Source organism: Dermacentor andersoni, chromosome 2, assembly GCF_023375885.2.
Source record: "Dermacentor andersoni chromosome 2, qqDerAnde1_hic_scaffold, whole genome shotgun sequence".
Classification (NCBI taxonomy): Eukaryota; Metazoa; Arthropoda; class Arachnida; order Ixodida; family Ixodidae; genus Dermacentor; species Dermacentor andersoni.
Window position 1 is genome coordinate 199,512,943 of NC_092815.1, and position 22,751 is coordinate 199,535,693.

General features: G+C 45.9%; 1 protein-coding gene and 1 long non-coding RNA gene across 2 annotated transcripts in view; one reads left to right on the forward strand and one right to left on the reverse strand.

The window, feature by feature from the left end:
- ATPCL (ATP-citrate synthase) overlaps positions 1–6,269 on the reverse strand; it is a 95,415-nt gene extending 89,146 nt beyond the window's left edge. Inside the window, exon 1 of the mRNA XM_050187048.3 lies at positions 6,126–6,269. The gene's annotated coding sequence lies outside the window, so the exon portion shown is untranslated. The remainder of the gene's footprint in view (positions 1–6,125) is intronic.
- Positions 6,270–8,015: 1,746 nt separating this feature from the next.
- Positions 8,016–11,874, forward strand: LOC129387371 (uncharacterized). The gene is made up of 3 exons (XR_008614617.2): positions 8,016–8,904; positions 9,544–9,606; positions 11,643–11,874. It is a non-coding gene; the product is annotated as an uncharacterized lncRNA (long non-coding RNA).
- The last annotated feature ends 10,877 nt before the right edge of the window (positions 11,875–22,751 follow it).

The following is a 22,751-nucleotide window of genomic DNA, read 5'->3' on the forward strand; positions in this document are numbered from 1 at the left end:
TGGGCGAGGCGCAGTCATTTGCGCACAGCGATCACTCCCGTGCCTGGCATTAGCCGACGTCAGCGCCTCTAGTCGTTCCGAAATGATCGACACGGTGGTAGAGATCGCTATAACGCAGGGTTGCCCGGATTAGCGAGGTTTTCGGGTCGAATGCGGGCAGTCGAGATAAACGCCCTTCCAATATTGCCTCGTGTACAAAGTAAAATATATCAGCGCGATAAAAAAAGAAAAGAAACACCTTGTTTGCTTCGATGAATGTCTGCGGCACCTTTGACAACGGCGCGTCCAGTGAACTGAGGAGCTCGTGGAAAAATCGAAACTGCTTTCACTTATCCGGTGCACCGTGGCAATGGCAAAAATGAAACAAAACGGCCGCCCGCTACCGGGCTGCACGTAGAATGTTGTGCTCGTCGAAGGAGATAAATGCAATACACATTGCACAACAGCACAGAATTAGTTGCCTTTACGCAATGCAAGCGCTGTGAAACTGGCCAATTTCGAACAGCGTTGCCTAAACAGACACCAAATTCGACGGCCGCCTAAAACGAGAGGCATCCTGGAACGGAAAGCGTAGGCACACGTGATCGGGTCCCGCTTGTTCTTCGCTCGGGAACCGATGCTTCTGCGGAATTATTCGGAACGGTCCTCTTCTTCGTACACTCCAATAAGTGCTGTACGCGAGACACTGGTATCCGTTTCATTCGAAAACGAAACGAACAATCGGTAATATGGAACACTGCATTGTGGAATCGCCTAGTACAAGTCGAATCCGAAATTTGGAATATTCGACACCCGTACTTGGCGATCAACGACGGAACCAGGCGGCGAGTGGTCAACCCTACCCGACCGAGGCGACGTGCCAGCTCCAAAGAAGAGGAACACCTTCCGTGTTGCCCAGGCCCTGCCCATACGTAACAGCCGCCTGGCTCGTTTCGCCCGCTTAGAGAAAAAGAAATAAGCTTCCACGGGCGTCCAGGGAGCATAAAGGAAGAGCTCGCGAAAGTTCACGCTGCCAAAGTCAAACGGTGTGACGTCAACACAGCGGCGCGAGCCTGTTACGAAAAGTCAAGCGTGACGTCGACACATCGGCGCCAGACTTACGAAGAGTCCGCATTGTGACGTAAACCGTGGCACGCTGCGCTGCGACTGCCCGTGTTGCCGGATCGGTCGTGAGTTTTTTTTTTCCTGCACGCCACCGCCGCAGATGAGCGGGCAATGACGGTGTCGCAGAGGCATCGCTTGCTTCGGCACTTCCCCCTTCACACGCCAATTTCGGGCACGGTTTTGTTAACGAGACCCCGATCTCGTAACGATCATTCGTTCGGCATTGTTATGTATCCGCGCCGAACGGCCGATAACGCCGGCGTCCGTGCCAATAACGAACGGAAAACAGGTCGAAAAGCAAATACGCGTCGTACTTCTGTGTGCATGCCTGTCGGTAACATTCTTCGCTGGGCAAGCACCGTAGGTCGCCTTTGTGCTGGCGACAAACGACGGCCCCAGCGGTACGGACGTTTTGAAAAGATATGCGGGGCCGCACAACGACCGCTCGATGGAAAAGCGGAACTTTATTTACACTGGAAGGTATTCAGATGGCATGTCGATTACAGACGCGTTTGACTCAGCAGTACGTCGAACTTCCTAAATGAAATGTGCTTCACAAATATTGTGTTACAATATTTCCGGCAAGTGTTTATTCCCATACAGAGTTGCATCACTAAGCAATAGACTACTGCCACGTATACCCAACCCAAACATTTCAGATGATGCAATGTGACGTAAGCTGTCATGCTATCATTCATCAGCTTTATATACTCTCGACTCCTCTAAATGCATTAGCCGTCACAAAAAACAACAACAAACTAACCCATGTTCCTCAATACCTTTACTAAAAATAGCAGCCACATGCCAAAAGGCTCCTTCAGATGCCAGGGACATCTAGAATAATGTATGCCTCATTGGCCAATATATTCATTTTGCATCCACAACTAAGCCTGGGCTCTGATGCCCAGTGTCTAAGCAATTAGTGAAAACAAAGTGAACTTCTAGTTTTTTTTTAATGTGAGCCAAATAAAAAATAAAAAAAAATCTCAAGACCAGCCTTTCTGGATTCCACCTGTACTTTAACACCACTATCACAATGTGGCCACAATGAATTTAGTCCTTCAGTTTACACTAAGCAAAGACATACATTGTCATTAAGATTGTACATTTGCATTTAGAAGTGTGAGCATGAACTCATTACCCTAATTGACTTGGCACTTCACAGCAAAAAGTTGCTTACAAGATGCTACCGCAGAAAGGCCCAGACATCAAGGTTTTCTGCCGTGACCCGAGATCTCGCTGCACATACAGCAACAGCAGTGGAAGACATATGTACTGCTCATCAATTTGTATGTTCATTGCTGCTTCAAAGCAATGTGTCATAAGCTCAAAATTGGAATGCTGCCACCTGCGCTGGTATCAAATGCACGCGCTCAGATGTTACAAGCATAGCAGATGGGCTGCTGCGCACCTGGAACATGGGCAGGAGGAACACCAAAACAAAAGAGCCCTGACACAGCCTGAAATTGAGAGAGTTCTAGATGAACAAACAGTGTTCCAGCTTGCACATTGCACGGCCTCTGTTTATCCAGGCCCCTCAGTCCTAATAATACTGCAGGCATGTGAAACCAGCATGCAAGGGATGATATGAAATTGAGCTATTCAGGCACTGCTTTCTTTAAGAAACTTCTTAAAAAGAAAGATGCTAAACCTCAGAGGCTTAACTAACCATTTCTGTAAAATGAACTTGTGTGCCCTGGCCTCCTTGGCTCCATTTAGAAATTCCCACATGGTTGTGACAACAATCCACAAATCTTGGAAAAATGTACCCACGTGCCTACTGAAGAGCTCGTGAAAAGCACACAGGTATACTGAAAGCTCTCGGGCATTTTCCATTATTAAAGTGAACTTTTCTTTGCCTTTTTTGTCCCACTTTGTAAGGGTGCTGTGTAACCAAACAGACAACTTGGACCTTCGGATATGTGCCAACTTAGTGCTAGCAGCTGGTTTGCCAAGTCGGCACCTTGGGCGGCTGGGTGTGCAACCATTCTTAGCCAATGCACCAGAACAGGCATGTGCCACAACAGGTACACAGCCCTTAAATGCGGCTAGATGTGCATCGTACTTATCTGTGCACACCTCTCGGCAAGGTTCTACCCTGGGCAAGCACCGTAGATCGTCTTTGTCCTCATGACAACGGTACTACCTCGCTAACTTGAACAAGATTCAGGTCACTTATATTACAACATTGTGTTGGATCCGAGTGTTGTTGTTGAGTAATTTGTGAAACCTACACAATTCTTCATTGCACCTCACACACACTGTTCAGTTCACACACATACCCACAACATAAGTTTAATGACATTAATTTTATTGCTTCCAGAAATTGTGTGCATTGAAGGACAAAATCACAATCCAGGTGCCATCTGCTTGTGCAAGGCACTAGTGGTGTACTGGTTAGAATGCTCCTCTTGGAAGCCATATCATCATTGGGATTGATCCTAGGCATACCTGCCTCCATTTTTGTTAATGTTATATTGTTCCATGCATGAGTAATACTGACAAAAATCAACAATCAACCAAGAACGCCCTCTGTTGCATGCCATCCCTGCTGTTCAAAGGCCAAAAAAAGAAAAAGCAGTCTCCTTGTAAATTAGAAGGCTTTAATGAAAAGGCAACATTCCAGAAGGAAAGTCCTACACCACATAAAAAGTTATCACAGACCTGTGAGCTTGAATGCAGTTTGATGAAAGCAAAACAGCTGTGCAATGCACCTGCCTTGAAGGCTGGCACACCTGATGTGTGAATAGAACATAAACAAAGCCAGTCACTGGATCATTTCCGGCTCCTACTAAACCAAAGTTGCGAATAATATGTGCAGTACGTCAGAGATACTTGTAAACTGGCAGGTGGCCAACAAACGAACAAGGCAACAAATTTGTCAAGGAACTTTTGATGCAATAGGAAAGCGAGATGTGCTCAATGATGAAAACTGCACAACAGGGCAAATGGGGTACAAAAATTTTTTTGGCTGATGTCCAACTGGTGGAGCATTGTGAAGGGTTCAGATTTTGCTGTTGCATGTTAGAGTCTCTCAGACACACACACAAAAAAAAAATGAGCATGCAAACAGAATGACAACGAACCTGTCACTACTGTAACAGTTGCCTGCTGTCATTGATGCGGAGGGTTAGAGGTGGCACCCTGGGTGGAGTGGTCGCGCTTTGAACCTGCCATCCGACTGTGCTCTTAGTCGTTCTCTTAACTTCACAAGTACTTTAAGTGTATTCGCGACCCTTCTTATGTAAATCTGTCCCAAGAATAAGCTTTCATCATTCCCAATCTCTTTAATGTTTGCCCTGAGCAGAGTAGGAGGTTTGTGCACACGTGCTGATCTCTACATCTTCCCTATAATGAATACTATATTCCCGAATAGCGTTCGAGACTGCCTGAATCGTTCCCACGCTAGTACGACAGTGTAAAAACATTCATATGGAGACTGGCAAGTCTCCATACATGTTACAGGTAAAATCTGAAAAGCTATCCAGCAATTTCTAATCCACAAACCATGCAATTACTACAGCTCATATGAGCCGACATGGCAATAAAGCAACAAGAAATCTCGCATATGTCGTAGGTTCCGCAGTCCTTGATGATGATGAATTTCGTGTTTTGTGGTGCAAGGACCGAGTACGGCCAAAGAGCACCAAGCTTTTGCTCTGTAGTTGTCTCACATATGCCCTAAATTTGTAACGAGCAACGCTTGCTGGCGCCTGTCTTATCCAGCTCAACCTGCACCAATTCTCAAGCTTCTATGGGTGGTTTAAATTAAGGGGCTAAATTGAGAAGCATTTTTTTTACCTTCCCTGCATAGGAAAATATGCCTTTCACAGTGCACACAACCGTTGCGGTGGACCACTTCGCGTTAGGTAGGTCGGTTTATGGAACGGCACAAGAACATTCAATTCTCGCTGAAGTATCAAGCGGCAATCGAAGTATACCGCCCGATGTGCGTAAGCAGGACACAAAGGATGAGAAAAAGAAAAGAAGCTTCACTGCACTACACGCTAGTCCGACGACGCGGTCGGCCACACGGCTACCGATTCACGACTCTGCAAAAGCGCGTGACCGCTACGCATCCCAAGTGCCAACAGGGGCAGCTGCAGGCTTTCACCGGTCAGACCGCGCGTTGCTATTCCACACGTATCGGCAAGAAAGCACGCTTCCCCTTCGGGCAGCGCGTTTTTCCTCCAGCGAAGGAACGTTTCGCGACAGAGGCGACAAAGCATTGCGTGTTTCTCACGGCAAAGTGACACGCTAGAGGCCGAACAAGGAAAGATGGGCGCGTTTCGTCTAATGGCCGTGGAAAAACTAGCAGGAAAACACCTGCGTCGTCCTCCAACAGCATTGTCAGGAGCAAACGGAAGTAATTAAACAAAAAAGTTAGAGATGGTCTCCGTGACGACTCTCGGGCCGAATTACAACTGCGCTAAGGCGGCAAAAAGCCCCCGCAAAATATGCAAACCAACATCGCAAGTTTCTCAACATGCCGAGCGGCTGTCAATCACGAAGCCTCCGACCTAGTTCATCAAAGAAGAAAAAGCAAAAGCACCCGGCTGAGGTGACGAGGTGTGTGGGCCGATGATAAAAGGGCAGGCCGACCAGTGATGCGATGAGGAGCACCGCGCGCGTGATGCAAGCCGACCGGCATCGAGAGCGAGCCGCGGGTCCTCTCGGCTGCCGCGTAAACTGGCGGCCGAAGGCGCCGGCATCAACGACAGCCCCGGCAGCTCGACCAGAGGCCGAACTCTGGTCAACCGGCTAGCACAGTTACGAGGAAAACGTTTCCATGCCTCCTCGTGAGAAAAAAGAAAGAGAGAAAAAAAAATAAAGATGTGCCGCACTCAGTGCCCCTTTTCCGCCTGGACTCTGCGAGTCGACGGTGAAAGCATGCGTGGAACGGCAGCGACAATCCGCCGCTAGCACACGGGGGTGTTCACGCTCTGAACACAGCGTTGTTGAGGCCGAGCAGATCGGCGAACACGACGCACAGGGAAAGGCCACTGCCGGTTGGCACTTACCTGGTCCGCCGGTCGAAGTAGGTAGCCCAAGAGCAGCGTAGCGAAGAACACTCACCACACACAACTTGCACAAGTGCACGTATCATGCGTACGCCTCGCACCACTCGCACCACTCACGATGCGCCTGCCGCAGACTCCCAGCCCGACCAATGGGCGCCCTGGAAGGAACAGACGACAGCACCTCATGTCATGCGCTGGCCAATCGCTGCCCGCCTTAGCGATCGCTAGAACTTTACCTAAACTACATGCATTTTTCTGCACTTCTATACCTTAAAAACCACAAATAATCATACGACCAATCATTATTTAAAGAAAACTCTTGGCTGAGATCTTGCTGTTATTTAGCTAGCACAAAACATTTTTTTTGGCTAGTCCCGCCATCTATCCTTCGAGTCTCCAAGCGCGTTATTGCAATAATGGCCTCCGAAATTTCGTTTGAGATGAGCAAAGCTGTGTAGGTAATCTCAGAGTCTAATATGCAGTCAGTCAAAAACAAACATGTAGCTATTCCGTTTTGCCTATATCAGCCTGGTTTTTACAATTATTTATTATTACACAGAGTATATTGTCTTATAGATGAAGTATGTTATGAATTTATTTTAGTTCAATAAGCGGCGATGTCGATGTGCCGCGGGAGATTCAAATTTGCATTTGAAGATTAATGAATTTCTGAGGTGTTACGTGCCAAAACCACGATATAGTTATAAACCACGCCGTAGTGGGGAACTACACTTTAATTCTGACTCCTTCGGTTTCCTTAGAATGCAGCCAACACGGCCGTTTCTTGTACCTCATCGAAATGCGGTCGCCACGGCTGGCACGTGTTCCCGAGCCACTACATCACCACGGCGGGTAACTTGTATTAGAGTGCAAAAAGAAAATGTGCAGATCGATCGCAGACGTTGGAATATATGTGAGAATAGGCTTTAGTAGAGCGGTTAATTAACCCCACAAAGCCCAACGGTTCATTTTTGATACTCCGAGTTTGATGCCTAAGAAATTTGATTTCAGCGCTGGAAACACAATATAGATCTCGAGCTTTTATTAAATGCTTGAGGGTGCGGGGGGGGGGGGGGGGGGGGGTCAGTTTTCAGCTGTGGGTAGTTCAGCAGATCAATTACTAATTAAGGAATTACCGCATGTAGTTTTTTTTTGTTCGTTATCTTTTCACTGTTGTCTTCGTACCAATATACTCTTCATGGGCAGAAATAAATGCGAACGAGTTGTTTTGGTTTTGTTCGGTGTGAAGTGGCGTTCGGCCATTGCGGTGTCAAACAGTTTAGAACCAAAGGCGATGCATGCGATTTTGTTTGTTTTCATTCTATGGAACTCGTAATCTCGTGAACGGTTATGTTATACACCGCAACAGTCGCAAACTTACGGTCATGCAATTTTTTTTTACGTTTATGCACAGCATCGTTGACGCGCTGTAGAAAATGCGAACTTCAGGCGGATGCACCCCACGTGAGACGCGCGTACGCGGCGATGCCACAAGGACGAAGGCAGACATGATTCTTGTTCAGGGAATAAAAAAAAGAGGGGGGGGGGGGGATGACAGGTCAAAAAAAATAAAAATAAAGTACGCCTCTTAACAAACTAAGTTTAGGGGTTCTGTACCCATGCTGAAGGATTGACCAAGAACGGGCGACACTTTGGGGGCACCGCGAATGGCTGAACAAAAAGAAAAAAGAAAAGTAAATAAAATTATACGTGAAATTGAAGTCGCCATTCTATTCCCAAATCGGTGGTCCTAATAGATCTCTGTGAGCCGACATCAAATGTTCAGGTTTTATTCGTGTTTTCAGGTTCAGGAATCGTATAGTGGGGCATGCCCATTGCGTAGGATTAGCCAAGAATGGGTAGACACCCAGTAACACATACTGAGTACCCACGAAACACAGAACCTCTTAAAAACTTCTTGAAACGGCTACAAACGGCTATAGACGTCTTGGTCTATGATAAGACAGAAAATAGAATTTTTTCTAAACATGACCTCAGCACTTGCAATATGCTAGTATATATTCTATCTGCGGCAAAACCCACTACTGGTGTCACTAGAGTCTGTTTTGGTAAACACATTCAGAATGTCTAACTCAAGAACTTTTCTAGATCTTTTTGTCTAAAAGTGCATAAAATGCCAAACGACGTGTTAAAAGTGCGGTTACCGTCGGCCGTTGGCGTTAGCGAATAAAAGACGCCACAGACAAATCGAACTCGTTGGAAGCAACATAAGTTAATTGGCTTTAATATTAAATAATTTCACACCAGAACTTCAAAAATCAAGGGCGTGTTATTGTTTTCCATACGGGGCGCGCACACGACGCCTGGAAACCATTCTATGCTCGCGCCGCAGCTATACTGACAGCAGCAGGAGCGAAACGCCGGCGTTGCACAGCGGTGTGACAGAGCCACCGCACTGCGATCACTTCGGCGGCACAATCCAAATTTGTCGGACATCTTATTCTGTGCTGGAAACACTGGGAGGCAGGAAGTTTGAAAAAACGGCCACTGCCGCCCATGTCTCGCTGTCTCAGTCGTGGGTTCGTTATTCAGTTGTGTGTCATTCTAAGCCGTTATGTACATTTATACTGGATATTAACTGGAGTCATTTAGCTGTGCTGATGCTGTTTGCCCTGTGTTTTGCATCAGTGCTTCGTGACATCGGCTGTATTGCGTGTTTTCGCCGACGGCTTACTACCACAATGGCGGGATCTACGTTCGCCGCCTTCGTGTCTCGGTGCGTCTTTGTACGTCGCACGTTCGGATAACACTTTTTCCGGTAAGTGAAATACATTGCACTTCGTTTTTCGTCAACAATGTGAATATTTTTAGGTGTTACCCGCGACAATTCTTGATATATGGGCTCTTCTGCCCTACGAGTTTTCGTCATTACTTTTATACGAGGGTTCTGCTTGTGTTCAGCCGTTCAGCACTACCGCGCTCCACGACTTCCGCAACACCAGTCAGAACTTTGCCCTGCTTGTTAGTCTTTGTGGTTAACGTAGCACGAACCAACCGAAAGGAGTGCATTCGAAGACGACGCGCTGGCTGTAATGCTGAACCAGACTGAACTCGCCCTATTTTGTGTCCTTTTGTTTTTGCGTGTGCGCGCGGGTGTGTCAGTGACTATGCAGTTTGTAGCGTTCCCACTTTATAGCAAAACAAAAATGTAACTGCAATGTTAACTTCATCTATACAATTCCAAATTAAATCGTCTGCTGATGTACAAATTTCACTTGTGTTTTGTTCTAAATAAGCAGCAAAACCTTTAACCTAGTAGGTGCTTCATGTGGGAGTGAAATCACGACAGCTTGGCATTTATTAATGAATGACTGTGACTGGGTCACCTTATTTGTAGCTGCAAATCTGCCTTTCAACTGACTTGATGCTATCTTATTTTGTTCCTTTCACTCTATAGACGGCTGGACATCCTTCTTGTACCTTGGCGCTAGCTGGATGACGGGACCTCATCATGATCAGTGTAAGCCAATGTACTGTACCCTCTCTGGTCCTCCCAGTGCTTTCTATATGCGTTAAGGCCAGGGAGCGCTTCGTGGTAGAATAGCTAGTTGGTGTCTCACAAACGGGCATTTTTTTGCACTGGTCCGTTAGAAGCTGCCACTCTTATAACCAATTACTCAGTGCCAGTGTACATACACAGTTCTACTAATAATTAGTTTCCCTAAGCCTTACAAAATGTACCTGTAGGTAGTCATTGCTATGTAAGAACTCAAAAATTAACTCTGCTGTATCATACAAGTATTCCATACATGAGTAAAAATTTGCTACAACAGTGTACATTACACCTTGCTTCCCTAATGCACAACTGTATTCAAGCCAGTATGTGATTAGTTTGGTATTCTAAATGTTTTCAGTGTGATCTAGTTTCTTTACAGGAATTTACTGTACAGCATCAGCAAGCAGTCTAATTTAAGATTTATGTGTGCTGTAAAAGGTGTGCTTTGCCGCTAGAATTGATAAAACATGGGCCGAGGCATTCATACAAGGACAAACTTCAATTTCGCTCTACCACCATCAGCACTTGGCTAGCGCTTGCAAAATGAATCACATCAGGTAGCTTGTGCCAGACTGTTTTTTAACCTTATTGTGAGGAGATCGCAAAGTGATGTGTGGAGGCGCCTGTGTCTGAGATATAGATTGCGCTGCAACATATGTGCGTGTAGAACAGGCATGATGCTGAGGGTTCCAACAGTTTGCAGAGGTGCTCTTAAAATTTTGTCATAACTGCAATTTTACCTGTGCTGTTTTTTGTCACCTATTTCAATAATATCATTGGAGCTGTTAACAGAATTTAGCAATCTATTTGCCATGGCCCATTAGCCTGCCACATTTGCCTTTTCACTAGGTGGGCAATTGTTCAGCATGGACCATCACTTGAATACACCTTTTTATGTGCAGTGGCTTTTATGTGCAAGTCAACATACATGCTCAGAATTACCTGAGGCTATAGATGCACTGATGAATTTGCCACTTATACGAATCACTTTGCACTTTCTCGCGCAAACAGCATGTTAACACTTCCAAGACAATGGGCAATGTTATCGTTTGATCACATCATGAGATACTTTCAATATTGTATGACGCATCAACCAAGGTGTTGCATCATTTGTGTGAGGTATTGCCCTAAGCCAATTAGGGTCACATGAAAATATATCTACAAAAGTGATTGATCCAGCTAGGAGTGTTGCTTTGGAACACTACTTTATCACCAGTCCTCCTTTACATGCTACCTGCTTACTCTGTACTGTGTCATATTTAAGTTTGAAAGAAAGGCAACAGCTAGGCAGCGCAAAATCCCAAACTTTCTTTTAGTTCAACAACATAAAACGCTATTTCACTTTTTAATTAAGTTAGTACATCATTTACCTGCAGAGTGAATTACTGTTTTAAACTGATTATATTTTGCAGGAAACTCCTGAGACTTGTTTCGCAGGTTGATAAGTGGCTTTTTAGCCACAAAACACCATAAAATAATTTAAAGGCTGACTTTGACTCTGCTATGCAACTTAGTGACTGTATGACAGGAACAAGGTCTCCGAGTTGTGGCGCTGGCTAACACTCCCAGGGTTCTACTAGGACACATAAATACCCAAGAAAGTGGATGGGAAAACGATGCCGCTGTAGCTCAATTGGTAGAGCATAGCACGCGAAATGCGAAGGTTGTGGGTTCGGTTCCCACCTGCAGCAAGGTGTTTATTCATCCACTTTAATTTCCATTAATTTATTGTTTCTTTATTTCATTTATTAAGCACAAGTAATTTCCCCTATGTTGTCCTTGGTGTCAGTGTTTGTTGGCTTCTTATGATAGGAAATATACTAGTCATTTTAAACGGTCATCGCATACATACCTTAAGATACCCGTAATTGAAGAGAAAGGAGTGCTTAAATTTATTTTTAATGTGAGCCAAACTTCTTGCTTAGCACATATTGCTAATTGAAGTTCCAATTTCAATATTCCCATTTCCTCCCTCGCCTTTTTTTTCCTCTTCTGTACAGGTACTGCTTGCCTATGTCTACAAGAACCGTCACGCGTGGCCTGTGACAGCAAGCTTTTGTGGGCAGCAAGTGCTCTCCTACGAAGGCTGGCCTACTCTGGCAGCGGCGGCAATCATCTTCAAGATTTATCCATGATCACCTTTGCTGCTATTTGTCACTCTTGTTAATTGCACTTTCTGCATCTTTTCTAATTTATTAGGTAATAAAGTATGAGTATGTGACATGGTGTGAAGTAGATGTCTTGCTGCATTTTCACTTGCAATCATCTTTTATGCATGAAAAGCTCATCGTACAGTTTATGAAAAAAAAATAACAGCATATTTTGATTTATCTTTCAGTTCTGGTAACATGCAACGTGCAAGCAATTCACTAATGGATGGTATGCCGACGAACTGGCCATTATTTCGGTGTGATGCTGTGCAAGCATGCGGCGTTACCTTACAAGAGGCACCCACAAAGTAAGTTACAATTTACTTTTAAATGAAGCATGGACATCAGAAAAAATATATTTATATTGCTAGTTAGAGTGGTTTGCAGGGTGTTTTTCCAGATGTACTATCCTTTATTTCTTAACTCATTGCAGCACAGTGTTCTGTTTCGTATACTGGTGTAAGGCTATTGTGCCCCCTGTAGCTGAAACCAGGATGTAATTTTTGCCTGAACTGCAGCATCACTGACAAAATGTTTCTTTGCTAGAAACTCTCAATTTGGTGGAGACGCAGCAGGGCGAAGTTTTGTCAATAATGACGTGTTTAACGCAGATATGTTTTTGTTTAGGTCAATGGGTGAACATTAGAACGATATCAGCATACAATACAGATCTTGTTTTATTTGCAAAATAATTCTGACAGGCGGCATTCAATTGATTGGTCTAATTAAAAAGCACTAATTGACCAATGAGGCTGTGCTACACTATTCCCATGGTTCACATCTGGAAAAACTACCTGTGCATCACTCTATCCGACAATATAAACTTTTTTTTTCTGATATCCATGCCTCGTTTAAAATAAATTGTAACTGTGGGCAAACGTCGTGTTACTGTAACAGCTGCCGCAAAAATTTGAGGGAATGTCTAATAAAAGTCTTCGGTTGTTCTTGTCAAGCTGTCCATTAGCCAACTTTTAGCGTAACGTTAGCAGGGCTTACTGAAGTACTTCTAGACGTCCATGGCTACAAAATGTCTTGATCAAGACAGCTACTAGGCTTTTGAATTAGCCGTTCAAGACATCTTTTAGACATCAAATAGCTGCTTGCGTGTTTCGTGGGTAGCCAGATCAGACAAATAAACTAAATCCACGAATGCGGTAAACATAATCCACGATTCCATTAACATATCCATGTGCTTTTGGAAATGCCTCTGAGGCGATATTACATGTTCAGGTTCTATGTGAGAAGTTCGTATAATGAATAATGTAATGATCATATATGCATATTTGGGCAGCATACAAACATACTTCGCTAGATTTTTTTTTTAATCTAAACTTCGTACCCACAAATGTATCCGCCGACATAGCGATCGACCCAACAGCAGCCAGGCAGCCGCGCTAAAACCGCCAAAGTAGGCGAAGAAAGCTTTGATTTAACATCGTAAGGCTGTTCGCAGACACTCCTTAGTACAACGTCACGAATTTGCTATCTTTGAACAGGTGACTGCACACGTGACCGAGCACTTCTGGCTTCCCGATAGCGGACAACGAGAATCCCACTATCGGCAAGCCGGAGGTGCTCGGTATGGGCTCCATCCTCCATGTTTGCACGTGACCCCCGAGACTGCGGCGGGCAAATCTCGGAGGTCACGCCCAACTGTGCCTTGTTACGTTTCGCCTACGACGCGCGGTATAGCCGGCGCGGATGCAACGGACGCCAGGGCTTCGTTCAAAGCGGCGGACATTTTGGCCCGTTCAGCGCTGCCGCAACGCTTCCTCCCAAGCGCGTCCAGGCATGTTTCAATGCCACGTGTCTTCGTGTGTGTGTGTGTACATGTTGGTGCCCACGCTTGTCAAAGCGCGGCAGCCGGGGAGAGGAGCTCCCCAACTGTGAAGCGAGGTCTGACCGGCGCCGGCCCGGCGGATGCGTCACTTCTCGTCTCAACGTGTCCGTGCGGCGCCGTCACGTGCGCCTCATCCCGAGCCGTTCCTTCTTGCCCTCGACTCCGAGAGTATAAAAGCAGCTGCCCCCGGACGCCGAGGGAGGCTCCGATTTCTTCCGTCGAGTAACGTGGTCTCCCGTCTCTCCACTTCGGTCGACCTGACCGGCCGCTCTTTTGCGATGCTAAAATAAACAAGTTGTTCTGTTAGCAGTCGACTCATCCTTTGCCTTCGGATGCTTCCAGCTGTGCCCCAGGCCGCCAGGCCAACGCTACCCTTGGGGCTTGCGACCCAGATGCAACAGCCTGCTTGCGCGGCGCCGTAGAAGTGAATGCACCATTTCGCATCACCTGGCGTAGCCGTACAGCGTGTCAGGGCTCGCGCATCCAGGCACGCGCACAACAAAGAGGTCAGCGGAGAAGTGCGATGGTAGTGAGCTGCCGCTTGTGCTCAGGTGCATCGCTAGGCGCGGCGGTGAGAAAGACCAGTGTTGCTCGGCGACGGCTTCTTGAAAATACGCGTAAAAAAGATAAGTTATGCAAAAAAAGAAGAGCCATTACATGTAACTTTGGCATTAAGATACAAAAGATACTGCAACATTCCAAATTCTCCAATGAAGAAAGCTAAGAGAAGTTATTACTATAAGGACTTTCTAAAGCTGCCAGAAAAACTCTAAACAGCAATGGGAGTTGCTCAACGCATTCTTAAACCACTATATATATATATAACCAGTGGTAGATTATACATATATGCACGGGCATAGGTATAATCTACCACTGCACCGCCATTCACGCATTGTTTTCGATTTCGAGCGCGATCAGGCGAAGTCGCATAGCACAAAATAATTCGTTCGGAATGTTTATTGTTCCTCAATATGTGGCTGACACAGCAGCACCGTTCAAAAGTATTCCCTCCTCCTATCTGATCCCCCTTCGTCCTCGCGCAAATTCGCACGCGTGTCTTTATAACAGCGTGTTTCGTTTAAACTCCTATTTTACTGGTTGCGTGCGACGTGCCTGTTCTATTCTTCCTACTTGCGTTTGGTGACGGCGAGGTGACTGTGTACGAGCCACGGTCATTCGCGCTTCCACTAGGCTGAAGACCTGGTCGACACCACGTGAACATTCCTATCTTCGCGGGTGCCTACCCATTCATGGGTGATTGAATTGTCGGGAGCACGTCGTTTTGCGTATAGTTTAGTTTGGCGTCACCGATTTGAGCCACTAATTTTGGTTGGCCTACGTTCTCGAACGCGGTCGTCTTATACGGTACGGAGGGAGGGACGGTTTTCTCGTTGTACAGGCATAGATATGCTTACGCATTTAAAGAAAGCGAATAGCTGGCCTCTCTCGCCCATTTCTGTAGTAGGCGGCTGTCGGTGTTTCATACAGAGTGATCGCACTTACGATCAAGCTCCAAGCAAACTCACATTCGTAGCGTCTAATAACATATTCATACCTGAGCTTATTTTGTTGAAATCTAAGTGAGAAATTTATGAGCATAATCGCTCTTTCGCGCAAGCAAACCCTGGGTAAATGCCACAGGCCGCACAATCATTATCATGAGAAAAAAGGCGAATTCTTGTTTTATCGTCTTCGAACTGCAGGTTACGCAGAGATGCCATCGCGTTCAACGACGCTGTGCAAAGTGTCGGAGAATCACTCTTTTGTGTGTGTGTTTCTTTAAACAAAGCCACAATTTCCCTCATATGTGCTCAGAGTTGTCACCTGCAGCCGAGAGCAGTAAAACAAGCAACTATATTCGCCTTTTGCGGTGATTCGGAAATTTCGTTGCACAAAGATGGTGTCGTATGGTGGGAGTGTACTAAAAATATTGGGAGCATTTCCAAAGCAGCGCCTCCTGTCTTTGGGAGATAACTATAATGACAGATGTGGAACAGCTTGTGTTCAATACGCCAATGTTAGTACAAAGCCTGCTGGTATCATCGCTGTCACCCTATTATTTACGCTCATTGGCCACTGATACGTCTTTCTGCGCAATAAACCATCACTGCCATGCAAGGCGGTCAGCCATAGCGACCACGTTACGGTGCGCACACTAATTGCTTATCTCAAGTTATTATTTTTTTATTACAATGCCTTCCTTGCCGAATCGTTCACACTTTTCCTGTATCGGGTATCTCTGTTTCTAAACCTCTTTCGTGGCTCGATGCCGAAGATAGGGCGGGGTAAGGATATTGTCTGATACGGGTGGTGCTGCAGCCTGTAAAATGTGGGCCGACCCATAAATTAGTGCAGTGAAAGAATTTTCGACCGGATAAAGTTCCGTGCGTCCCCTTCTAACCCGCAGCGAACTCAGGAAGAGATTATCATTCATCAACGTAAAGTTTCAATCGCCTCCAAATTTTTTGCTTTGTTTGGGAAAAGTGGTGATGGAGCGCAGTGTTTCTACAACCGCGATCACCACCAAAGACAACGCTACAAAATCAATAACTACAACGGAGCAGTAGGAGACGTTACTGCTGAGCTCGGATGCCGAGACTCAGTCCCAGGCTTTCCGGATGGCCGACGCCGCCAAAGGAGCAGGGGCTCCTGGCCGATGGCTAAAGGGAGTTTTCACTTTCCCTACCCTTTACCCCATCGTGGACAATCAACAAAGTTACTCCCTATTTGTCTCTCTCCAAGAAGCCTGAAAAATATTAACCCTTAAAAATTAAACCCACATTGCAGACGTAACAGCCCCTCCCTGTCTCATCGGCCACGTCCTGAGTTTCCCGTCTCCGCCGCGCATGTTCTTTAACGTTATGAGTATGGTACACACTGACGAAAAAATTCACGCAGTCAGTGTTGATGCGAGAGCAATGATCAGCGTATACTCATCAGATTTGTGAACTTATTATACAAGGCTAACTGCCTTAATAAACTGTTTTTATTCTACGCATTCTGGATCTCCCTCTGGGGCCTCCACGTTGGGCTACAGCGCACGTTCACTTAAAACAACGATGTGATTTGGCAGCAGGTAGCACAGCTTTAGTGTATTTAGATCATCGAATCAAATCACACAACTTATTTGAACAGTTACTGCCACATCCGTCAATGCGTCAATATATTTTCTTGCAGGGATCATGACGATAGGTAAACGTGCTGTAATTATTGCCACGTGTACAACACCTAATAACGACGCCCCCATTGTCCTAGAAGATGCACAATTAAGTTTGAGTCAAAAAATTGTATCGCGATAATGTCAAGGGAAAGTTGAAACGCTGTTGGCTCGGCTTAGTAATGGCGTTCAGGCACTCTACAAGGGAAAACATATGTTCCAATGCCTCGTACGAAATCGAATGCGTATTTCTCGTATTGCACGTTTCCGAATTTACAGAACAGAGGACAGTGTTACGTTTCGCCTCCGACGCGCGGTATAGCCGGCGCGGATGCAACGGACGCCGGGGCTTCGTTCAAAGCGGCGGAAATTTTGGCCCGTTCAGCGCTGCCGCAACGCCTCCTGCCATGCGCGTCCAGGCATGTTTCAATGCCACGTGTCTTCGTGTGTGCGCGTGTGTGTGTGTGTGCATGTTGGTGCCCACGCTTGTCAAAGCGCGGCAGTCGGGGAGAGGAGCTCCCCAAGTGTGAAGCGAGGAGGTCTGACCAGCGCCGGCCCGGCGGATGCGTCACCTTCTAGTCTCAATGTGCCCGCGCGGCGCCGTCACGTGCGCCTCATCGCGAGCCGTTCCTTCTTGCCCTCGACTCCGAGAGTATAAAAGCAGCTGCCCCCGGACGCCGAGGGAGGCTCCGATTTCTTCCGTTGAGTAATGTGCTCTCCCGTCTCTCCACTTCGGTCGATCTGACCGGCCGCTCTTTTGCGATGCTAGAATAAACAAGTTGTTCTGTTAGCAGTCGACTCATCCTTTGCCAGCACCTTCGGATGCTTCCAGTTGTGCTCCAGGCCGCCAGGCCAACGCTACCCTTGGGGCTTGCGACCCAGATGCAACAACAGGCGTGAGAGAAGCTGCTTAATTTGAAAATTCTCCCGGTGACTTTAAACCCGCTCCTTTGAAGTGGAGAATCTCCAAAACCTGCTTTATTGAATGCAAAAAAAAAAAAAAATGAAAGGGCGATAGAGTTGCCTGCTATTGTGTTTGTGGCTAAACGCCAGTCGTAGATACCGTTTCATTAGGTGCGTTATGCTTATGGTCATGTAGAATCACGATTTAAAACGAGGAACGCTGTCCCCGCATCCGTGCTACACTGATAGATCTAAGAAGGTGTGCAACCAATTAAATAGAGAGACGCCTAGGTATTTGACAATTTGGGTCGGTGCTTGTTGCTAAATGTGGCCGTCTTATTGTGAGGTTGCAGTATAACGCGCAACAAAATATCGAATACAGCAGCAGCTCAGCTGCGCAGAAAGCTTTTAGGAAGTCAGTTATTGAGAACATAGAAGTCAACGACCGGCATTTGAAAAACAGAAGGTGCGAAAAAGAAAAGGTTTGTAACCAACTTTAAAAGTTTTTTTTTTTTGTTTACGCGTGCCCTCATTGGGCTATATCAGGGGTAGCACACTCTCAACTTCAACAAATGGCCACAGAGGGCGAAAAAATCGACAGCGCGCCGTTGCTAACAAAGCCAGCGTAGTAGCATCACTTCGGGATGCTTACGTTAGTTCCAACATTTCCTGGTAGAGGCGACGTAATAAGCGCAATTTTATCTCACAAACTTTCTCTTACAATTACCGAAGCATTTTTGTTGCATAAAAAACAGGGCAAAATTATAATTGCTAATTAGATATTGTACTCTTTGTTAGTAAGTTTATTGTATCTTCGTCATTATAAACGCAAATAGCGTTCAGCATCATCGATCTTTTACGTGACCTCTGGCCTGGATTTAAAATTTTTACCGGTATTTTCCAGCGCACGGCGGCACGGATTCATTCGTTCGTACGCTCAGACTGGCTGCTTCTTTGTTTCTAAAACTAGTTTCTTGCGCTTCGATGTCTCGCGTTATTTAACTCGGGGTGAAGTCACGTGCTTGCAAGCGGACATGTAAGCCCGGAAGTTGGGTTTCGGTCGTGAGCCATTCGGAACACGTCTGCATCGAAACGGGAGCTGGATTTTGCTGCGGCTGACAACGGCAATAACGGTGAGTCGTTTAACACCGCTGCTTGAATCGTAATATAACATCCGTCTCATTACCTTCCAGGCGGGCACATGTTAACGAACTAGATCCTGCATTACATATGGGCAGTCAGGATCTCAGTTGCTGTTTCCTAAATAAACCTTTACTTGCGAGGCTGTCGCTATACACACACAAGCAGGAAAGAAAGAGTGATATCAGAACGCGCGTCTCATTTTTCATCTTATTGTAGCCGTGGTCGTAGGTGACTGAGTAGCCTTATCAATATACATATTAAACTTTTTTTTTCGAGTCCGCCTCAACTTCTTTCGTCCACAAAACCGAATGCTCCTTTGGTAAAATGAAGTGAAAGTACAGAATTTAATGTATTCAACAGTTTCAAGCATGATAATTCACCCATATTTCGTACTTGTTGGCTTCAAATGTTCTTGCTGTTCAGTTTGGTTTACCGTAGGGCATTTATTTTCGCAGTAGTGAAGCGGTGCATCACGTTCGTGCAGAAAAATATTGCATCAGTTCTAATAGCTTCATGACTTTCATGCAATTTTATTTGCTTGTGGAACCAGCAGTGTGATCTCTTCTAGTGTATAAATGAACGCACAAATGTTCTCATTTGTGATCTTAATAATACTTAAGCTGTTGACATGCATTGTAGTTAGGCAGACATCAATTTTATAGACAATAGCAATATTTATTTAACATGCTGCTTAAACACCCTAGAACAGACAGTGTACATTTGCATGTGTTCTGTAGTCGCAAAACATTACAATATATATGTGCCACCTTTTCGCATTTCATATTGCAAAATTTTGCTTTTTCAATTTCTGATTCAGTTAAAATTTCTGTTCCAGACATGTAGCAATGAGGACGGCACCAGTATAACGCAACACACTCCACGCACTAAACAGAAGCTGCTGCCTGCTACAACAAGGTCGTTGTGTGGACGTTGGCTACTACTACAAGGTAAACAACACGTGGTTCAGAAATAAATATGTTTGATATATGCTGTATTGGCTTGATGTTTGCAGCAGATATGAATGTTTGCTCATATTTATGGTTCAGTATGATTGGTTCGAACATAAAAGAAAACACACATGAGTTTGGCTAATCTGTGCTTATCTCATGTGTCACCGTTCTGCCCCAACAGCGTCTATGCCAAGCACATCTTGGTCATCACAGGAGCTCCTATCTGCACCAACAGGAAGGGGCTGGACCTGAATTTGCAAGGCTTTTACGCCACAAACAAAGAAGGGCATGCAGAAGAATATGGATGATATATAAAGTCTGCAGAGGACTGTGTTAAGACTGAAAAGAGCTTCAGCCACCGTTCCACCAGCACGGACATTTGGCTGAGTCATCCAGGTAACTCAAAAAGGACTTTCTAGAAATTCTTCGTCTTCAGATGCACCGGCAACATCCGACCAAGCACGGACGACGCTGGCCAAAAGATCGAATTCCCTCAGTTTGCCCTTAATCAGCTTCCTAGCCATGTCAATTCCGTTTGTGCCAAGTGTATTTTTTCTTCTATAAATGCAAGCTTTTTCATTGCCCATTTTTGTTAGAGATCATTCATCCTCATCCAAACATAAAGGTCAACCGATTCTTTGCTGATACTTAATACCAGCCACTGTCTAGTAGCCTAACATATCTGTAGCAGTATCTTCTAGTGTATGTTGTCATGCAAAATTCCTCTCCTGAAATAGCTGATGCAGCATTGGCATGTGTCTTGCATTAACCTATGCACCATGTGCTATGCACCATATTACTTTATGTTTTTAGCCTGCAATGCCTGCAGAGCAGAGTGGCTTCTCTCTTGAATGCAAGCTTTCTCATTTTCCATATTCCTAGTCTCGTTGGTGATTGCTCTTCTTCCTCAATAGCCTGGGTCTTTGCGCAAGCTACACTGAAGTGATTGATTGCAGAATCTGGTTTTGGTGCCCCACTTGGTTGTGGTAACTGTGTTACGTTTCTCGGATGTGGGTGCCTGGTCAGTTGCATTGGTAAGCAGTCCCTCGAGGTAAGCATTTGCTCCTGCAGTCCGCAAAGCGACATAGACTCCCAGTATACACACACCGTAACTGGTGCTCCCCGTTCGTTCTTGCCTGCTGCAGCCATGGGCAAATTGTGCTTGTGACCTACCTCGGCCATGATTTGCTCAAAACGGAGACCAGCATATGTGCTTACATGGTTCGAAGTGTATGAAGTTGATAGCTGTATGGGTGGAAAGGCCCGCAAAAATGGCTGCCGAAGGTGATGCCCACAAAAGCGACTTGTCTACATTGAGACAAAGTGGGACACAAAGTGTGAGCCACACATTAGCGGCCCTCGGAAGAAAATAAATGTGCAGGTTGGAAAGGAGTTAACGCTAAAATGCCGGGTAGTTCATGCCGCTGTGTTGGTTGTGGCAGCAGATGCCTGCGTCACCTGATTTCTTCGCAATGGAAGTTGCTCATCTTCAATGGCAACTGTTGGTTCAAATAGGTGCGAGGCTCTGTCCAATCTGTTTGTACCGCTGGTTGTTGCACGTTACCAGACCACCACATGCGACAAAGGCAAGCATTATGCCTGTAAGATGGTTCGTAGCCAATGTATAATGTATTGTCTGAACCTCATGCGGTGACTGATTGCTGTTTAATTTTGCTGTTATGTCACTTGGTTACGGTTGCAGTGCTATCTTTTTTTAATATTGCGGCCTGGTCGGTTGCACTGGGAAGCAGTCTCTCGAAGTAAGCATTTGCTCCTGCAGCCTGCACAGCGACATAGACTCGCAATTTACACACACCGTGATTTGTGCTCCTCGTTCACCCTTTCCTGCTGCAGCCATGGGCAAATTGTGCCTCTGGCCTTTCTCGGCTGCGATTAAGCACGAACGGAGACCAGAATATGTGCTTACATGGTCGGACGTGCATGAAATTGGGTGGAAAGGCCCGCAAAAGTGGCTGATGAAGGTGATGCCCACGAAAGTGACTTGTCCATATTAAGACAATGTGGGACACCAAGTGTGAGCCACACATTAGCGGCCTCCGAAAGAAAAGAAACGTGCAGGTTGGAAAGGAGTCAATGCTAAAATGATGGGTAGTCCATGTCGCTGTGTAGGCTGCGGCAGCAGATGCCTTCGTCACCCGATTGCTTCGCACTGAAAGTTGCTCATCTTTAACAGCGACTGTCGCTGCAAACAGGTGGGACACTCTGTCAAATATGTTTCTGCTGCTGGTTGTCGCTCCTTACTAGACCACCACATGCGACAAAGGCAAGCATTATGCCTGTAAGATGGTTCGTAGCCAATGTATAATGTATTGTCTGAACCTCATGCGGTGACTGATTGCTGTTTAATTTTGCTGTTATGTCACTTGGTTACGGTTGCAGTGTTATCTTTTTTTAATATTGCGGCCTGGTCGGTTGCACTGGGAAGCAGTCTCTCGAAGTAAGCATTTGCTCCTGCAGCCTGCACAGCGACATAGACTCGCAATTTACACACACCGTGATTTGTGCTCCTCGTTCACCCTTTCCTGCTGCAGCCATGGGCAAATTGTGCCTCTGGCCTTTCTCGGCTGCGATTAAGCACGAACGGAGACCAGAATATGTGCTTACATGGTCGGACGTGCATGAAATTGGGTGGAAAGGCCCGCAAAAGTGGCTGATGAAGGTGATGCCCACGAAAGTGACTTGTCCATATTAAGACAATGTGGGACACCAAGTGTGAGCCACACATTAGCGGCCTCCGAAAGAAAAGAAACGTGCAGGTTGGAAAGGAGTCAATGCTAAAATGATGGGTAGTCCATGTCGCTGTGTAGGCTGCGGCAGCAGATGCCTTCGTCACCCGATTGCTTCGCACTGAAAGTTGCTCATCTTTAACAGCGACTGTCGCTGCAAACAGGTGGGACACTCTGTCAAATATGTTTCTGCTGCTGGTTGTCGCTCCTTACTAGACC